Genomic DNA, 6,489 nt, shown 5'->3' on the forward strand with positions numbered 1-6,489 from the left:
GTGAGCCATTACCATAGTCTATGCCTTAAACTTCTGTGGCCTTTTCCTCCTGCTCTGTTGATAAACAGTCATTATTTTTTTTCATTTGTGTTGTTTTCAAAGCCACTCAGACTACATTCTCGAATGTCAACAGCAATGCCAAGAGCCTGCTTCAGATTCTGGAGAGTCCCCTGTGCCTCTGCCTCATCGTTCCCAGTACTCTACACAGCCAGAGATTCTTGTCTTACGACAAATTATAGAAATGATCCCTGTCACAGTCAGCTTCAGCTGCCAACTTGACACAAATCTGGAGTCACTCAGGAAGAGGGAACCTCAGGTAATGAATTGCCCAAGTTCAAACTGGCCCATGGCCAAATTGGTGAGGCATTTTCTTAGCTGCTTGTTGATGTAGGAGGCAAGTGCATCTAGGCTAGACAAGAAAGGAAGCTGAGCAAGCCAGCAAGCAATGTACCTCCGTGGTCTCTGCTTTAGTTCCTGCCTCCAGGTTCCTGTTTGAGTTCTTCCCCTGGCTTCTCTTGATGATAGACTGTAATCTGTAGGCTTGAAATAAATCTTTGCCTTCCCCAGTTGGTTTTGGTCAATGTTTCATCACAGGAACAGAAAGCAAACCAGGATAGGCCCTGAAAATGTGGTCTTTTTTTTTTTTAAGATTAATTTTTATCATGTGTCTCTGTGTGTGCCACATATGTGCAGGTGACCACAGAGTCAAGAAGAAAGCTGTAGCTATTTTGTTGTTGATTTTTAACTCTTCGCTCTTTGGAGGCATGCCACCCAACTCCCAAATAAATACACAGAGACTTCTTCTTACTGATGAGTGTCCAGCCTTAGCTTTGCTTGTTTCTAGCCAGCTTTTCTTAAATTACCCTGAATACCTTTTGCCTCTGGCTTTTACCTTTCTCTATTCTATATTCCTTCCTTTCCTTCTCACTACATGGCTGGTTGTGTGGCTGGGTGCCTAGCCCAGGCTTCCTCCTCTCCTTCCCTTTTTCTTGCTCCTCCCCTTCTCTTCTTCTATTTATTCTCTCTGCCTGCCAGCCCTGCCTGCCCCTTCTCCTGCCTTGCTATTGGCCATTTAGCTCTTTATTAGATCAATTGGGTGTTTTAGACAGGCAAAGTAACACAGCTTCACAGAATTAAACAAATGCAACATAAAAAAATGCAACACATATTTGATCATTAAATGAATATTCCATATCATAAACAAATGTAACACATCTTCAACTAATGTTCCACAACAGAAGGCATCGGATCCCCTGGAGCTAGAGTTACAAGCAGCTGTGAGCCACTCAATATGAATGCTTAGAAATCAACTCTGGTCCTCTAGAAGAACAGAATGCACTCTTAACTACTTGGCCATCTCTCCAGCTCCTGAAAGAATAGTCTGAATCACTGCCATGCTATACTTTGGATCTAAAAAGACCACCTGGAGCCCATGTGCTAAAGGCTTGTTCTCTGGCCTTTGGTGCCCTTAGGTGGTGGAAACTTTGGAAGACTGGTCTAGTTGGAAGTAGTTAGCTCACAAGGAGCATGATAATGAAGGCTATGCTGTTATCTTTACCCCTTTGCTCTGCACACCTCTTGTTTACTTCCCAGCTGCCATGAGGTGAACAACCTCTTCCATCAAACACAGCAATCACTGTGCACTGCCCACACACCAGTCTGACCACCAGAGTCCAATGACCACGGTCTGAGGTCTCTAAAAACATAAGCTAACATAAACCTTTCTTCCACTTATTAGGTTGATTCTGTCAGGTATTTGATACAGCTCACAAAGGTCACTAACAATTTGTTTTCTGTTATAACATAATACCTGAGTGTAGGCAGAAGTCTCTGATCTGCAAGCTGCTCCCAAGTAACCACACAGACAGAGTCTTAAGATTAATTATAAATGCTCAGTCAATAGCTCAGCTGTTACTTTTGGCTTGGTAACTTTTCTCAGTACGGTATGCCCACCTTCCTTCTCTGTGTCTGCTTGCTACTCCTGACTCTGCCCTTCTTCTTCCCAGCATTCTATTTGGCTCTCCCCAACCTTTTCCTGTCCAGCTATTGGCCAGTCAGCTTTTTTATTAAAGCAATCACAGCAACACATATTCACACAATGTAAAGGAATGTTCCACACCTGAGGCTGAGTAATTTACAAAGATAGAAGGTTTGGGCTGGTGAGATGGTTCATCAAGTAAAAGTGCACGCCACTCAGCCCGATGACCTGAGTTTGGTCCCTGAGAGAGTCACACAGTGGTAGGAAAGAACTGACAAGTTGTTCCCTGACCTCGGCAAGTGTACAGATACACACATGCACACCCTGCTCCCCCCCCCCCCCCTACACATACAGATTCTGAATGCATAAATGTAATGTTCAGGACATGTTTCTAGAGACTGTTGCATACAAGAGTGTGCTGTGGCATCTGTAATGGCCTTCTCTTGGAGGTAGAGGAGTGACGGACTTGAGCTGGAGGCCTCACAAAAACGAGACAATGCTACACTTGTCTAGCAATTTCCCCTGCCTCTGCCTCCCCAGTAGCTGGGAGGTCGGGCTTGTGGCACAGTCTTGGCTTTTTGGAGTTCTTTTGGTATTCCGTAATAAGGTAAAGGTTATGAGACGAGAAAGAGCTAGCAGGCTAGCATGAATCTTTGCACCTCTACAACGCTCCCCAACTTGACCAACCTAACCTCATTGACCTCCAAAGGCCCTACCTTCAAAACCCACCACCATAGGAATCTTGGGATTAAATTTCCATCACACAAGCTTTGGGGGGACACACGTAAGCTATAATATGCACCTAACGCTCATGAAATCTATCCTCTTAGCAAAGCATATACTCTTCATTTGTTTTTTATGGCACTGTTACAAGAACTAAATGGTTAGAAAAATCACATGTCACTGTCCTTTTATGAACTAATCAACACAAGAAGAAACAAGATACTTAGGCAGTGCTAAAAACAACTCCATCAGATAGGGAAAGGCTTATTCTTTGCATGGCGCTTTGCAGACCTGAGCATCAAAGGCATTAACTTTCCAAAAATCATAGGCTAACTAAGAGCAGAACCAGAACTGAGGAGCCAAAATTAAATCAGATGCCCAAAGGTTAGTAACCCCACGTGACTCCAACCTTGCGGAGGAAGCCAGTCATTCCTTTTCTTCTGATTGGTCTCTTCATTCCTAAACTGCTGCTGGCAATAATAATGTGACACTCACAGAGTTGCTGTGAAAATAAATGGAGGTGATGCATGTGTCTCTACTCTGCCACACTCAGTTCCTGTCTCCTCTTCCCTTGGCTTTGTTTCACTTTGCTTATTTAAGACAGGGTGTCATGTAGTCCTCAAGCTCACTACATGGCTGAAGATGGCCTTGAATTCTCTGTTTTCCTGTCTCTACCTCTCCAGGATTGCAGGCCTGTACCACCACGCCTAACTCTCAAGTTAATCATTTTTGGAAATTTAGTTTATTATTGGAAGAGCACTTACTATGCATTCTACTTGCTGAACACATTTTTAACTGTACAACACGATCTTGTTGACTAGGGGTAGGATGTTACACAGCACATCTCTACAGCTTATTTAGCTTGCATAACTGAAACTTCAGCAGTTGGCCACTCCCACTACCTCCTCCCAATAGCCACCCAGAACTGGAAAGGGTAAGCCAGGGTCTAGGAGACATGGCTTAGTTGATAAAGTGTTTGCCTCGCAAGTACAGGGACCAGGGTTTGATCGACGGCTACTATGTTTAAAAAAACTTTTTTTAAGTCTGGTATGGTGGTACCATGCTTGCACTCCTGGTGCTGAGGAGACAGAGGCAGATAGGTCTCTAAGGCTCACTAACCATCCAGCCTAGCCGAGTTGGCAAGCTCCAGGCCAGAGAAACAGAGCTGTGTAAGCAAACCAGGAAGATGGGCAGCACTGAATGAAGGACTACAGGTTATATCAGGCATACACACACACACACACACACACACACACACACACACACGCTCATGTGCACACCTGAAGATGCATGAGCAGACAAACATATAACTAAGGAAAGAGAGCCAGAAATATGCTTCAGTGGCCAAGTTACCCAAACCTGACCACATGAGTTAGATGACCCAGGATCCACAAGGTAAATGGTTCTCAAAAGTTGTCTTCTGAACCTCCATCCCTGCACCATGCAGGCATGTACACATGTATGCATGCTCAATAAATAAATGCAATAATTAAAAGAATTTAAAAAGTAAAGGTAGAATTCTATTTCATATGTAACCCTTCCCTGTCTATGAGACAGCGTCTTAATGTGTAGCCTAGACTCTCCTTGGTATGGTGATTTTTTTTCAGCCTCCATCCCCTCTAGTACTGGGACTGCAGGTCTACACCACTTTGCGTGACTCATTTTCTAATTTCCTCGGTTTAATGTCTCAGGTCGGCAACATGATTGCTTTAAGTCCTAGAAAAACTCAAAGACAATTTGGGACTGCCAGGCTGAGTATGTGCACTTTAAGTAGGAAGAGGGAAGCTGGGAGGGAGTCCTGACCCCAGAAGCACTGTACCCAGCAGACGCTAGGTGCCTCATGGAGTTAGTTTGGAGTGCAGCCTTCTAATTGGCCATACACTGAGAAAGCACTGGGAAATTACCTTCTGGGGAATCCCAGCAGCCTCCTTCAAATGCTAATTAGTTACTGGACTCAGTACCTAGTATTCAGATGCAGTACCAGTGGAGAGAAAGCCACGCCTTATTCTTAGAGTCCTGTGGGTGTCTCACCATTAGATCTCATTTCTGGCCAGCTACTCTTGCCCTCCTTTGGAGATTCTCCAATGAGGAGTAAAGTGTTTTACCCTTTACTGACATATATACTTAAAATTCTTCTTTTTTTTCAGGAGATAAAATGCTTCCCCTACTCCCATGATATTGGATTTTAGAGTTAGCAATCATCTTTGAGCCAATTTAGACCCTCCCCCTCTCATAAAATAGGTGAGGTACTATGAACTACAAGGACTATGCTGGGCGATAAGTTTACTTTTGTTTTAATGCATCTAAAAAAAAAAAAAAAAAAAAGGCCACTGTCCTTCCTTCCTCGAAGGAGGAAGATGGTCCACCCGGAGACCTCTGGGGTGACACCATGTAGTTGATGCCACTCTGAAGAAGTAGGAGTTCAAGGGAGGATGAGGGAGTGCCGAACGAGGAAAAAGGGCCGCAGCAAACTCCACCCAGCTGGGACCTCTGAGGCATGCTAGCGATCCATGGCAGTGAAAACATAGGGTGCAGTAGATAAAATGGGTTCTAGTTACTTTTCTCTTGTTGTGATAAAACACTCATCAAAAGCAGCCCGGGAAGGAAAGCTTTGTTTGGCTTACTCTTCCAGGTCACAGTCCATCTTGATGGAATGCGAGCTGAGGAAGTCATGGAGGAATACTGTTGTTAGTGGCTTGCTTGCGGCCAGACTCTTGCTCAGCTAGCTAGCTTGTTTGCCCTCCTCTTCCGTCCTTACCTTCTTTCCTTCTTCCTTTCTCCTCCCTCCCCTTCTTTCTTTCTCTTTCTTCCTTCTGTAAGAGCCAAAGTTACATTTTAAGTTTTAGTTGCTATGCCTTAGAGATCCATGAAACAAAAATGCCTCTGATCCGCAAGCCTCTTGCCCAAGGACAGATAGCTCCTGAAGTGCTGGGGGCTCTGGTTTATGGGAGATAAGAAGTCACACGTTTTTCACTCCCCTGAACAAGTTTGTTTGACCCATCTCTACCGGATGTGCTTGATCACATTGTGGGCGGGAGGTTCACAGGCAGGAAATAGGTCAGGATATGTGCTTGCCCCTGGTTGGATGTATGCTTTCTTATGATTGAACCTGATGGGAAACACAGTGAATTATGGGTTTTCCTTCTTAAGCTGATGCAAACTATGACTCAGGGCCATTTTCCAGGCTCTTGGGTATGGACCTGGCCAGAGTCCATCTACCTGGCCAGTATTTATTTAAAGCTTTCTTCAAATTTGGCTTTAAACTGTGGTACTGGTCTTATTCTCCATCAGTGGAATTAACACTTCCTTCCTTCTTTTCTTCCTTCCTTCCTTCCTTCCTCTCTTTCTTTTTGAGACAGTTTCACTATGTGTCCCCTCAAATTCAAAGAGATAGATACACCTCATCCTCTTCCCTAGTTCTGGGACTGAAAAAATGCACCATGTCTTGCTTAGCTTTCATATACCTGCCTGGGGACAGTGCTGCCCACAGTAGGCTAGGCCCATGTGCATCAATTAATAATTAATAATCAAGACATAATCCAGAGACATGCCCACAAAGTAATATGGTCTAGGGAATTCCTTAATTCAAGCTTTCCTCTCATATGTGTCAAGTTGACAATTAAAGCTAACGAGGACAATGTTATATGAATAAATAAGTGGTTGTATAAAATTTAGGTGAGAAATAGGGTGTGAAAGAAAGTTTCGCCAGGCACAGTGGCGCACGCCTTTAATTGCAGCACTCAGGAAGCAGAGTTAGGCAAATCTGTGTGAGTTAGAGGCCAGCCTGG

The sequence above is a fragment of the Peromyscus leucopus genome, chromosome 6 (assembly GCF_004664715.2).
Source record: "Peromyscus leucopus breed LL Stock chromosome 6, UCI_PerLeu_2.1, whole genome shotgun sequence".
In the NCBI taxonomy this organism is placed as follows: domain Eukaryota; kingdom Metazoa; phylum Chordata; class Mammalia; order Rodentia; family Cricetidae; genus Peromyscus; species Peromyscus leucopus.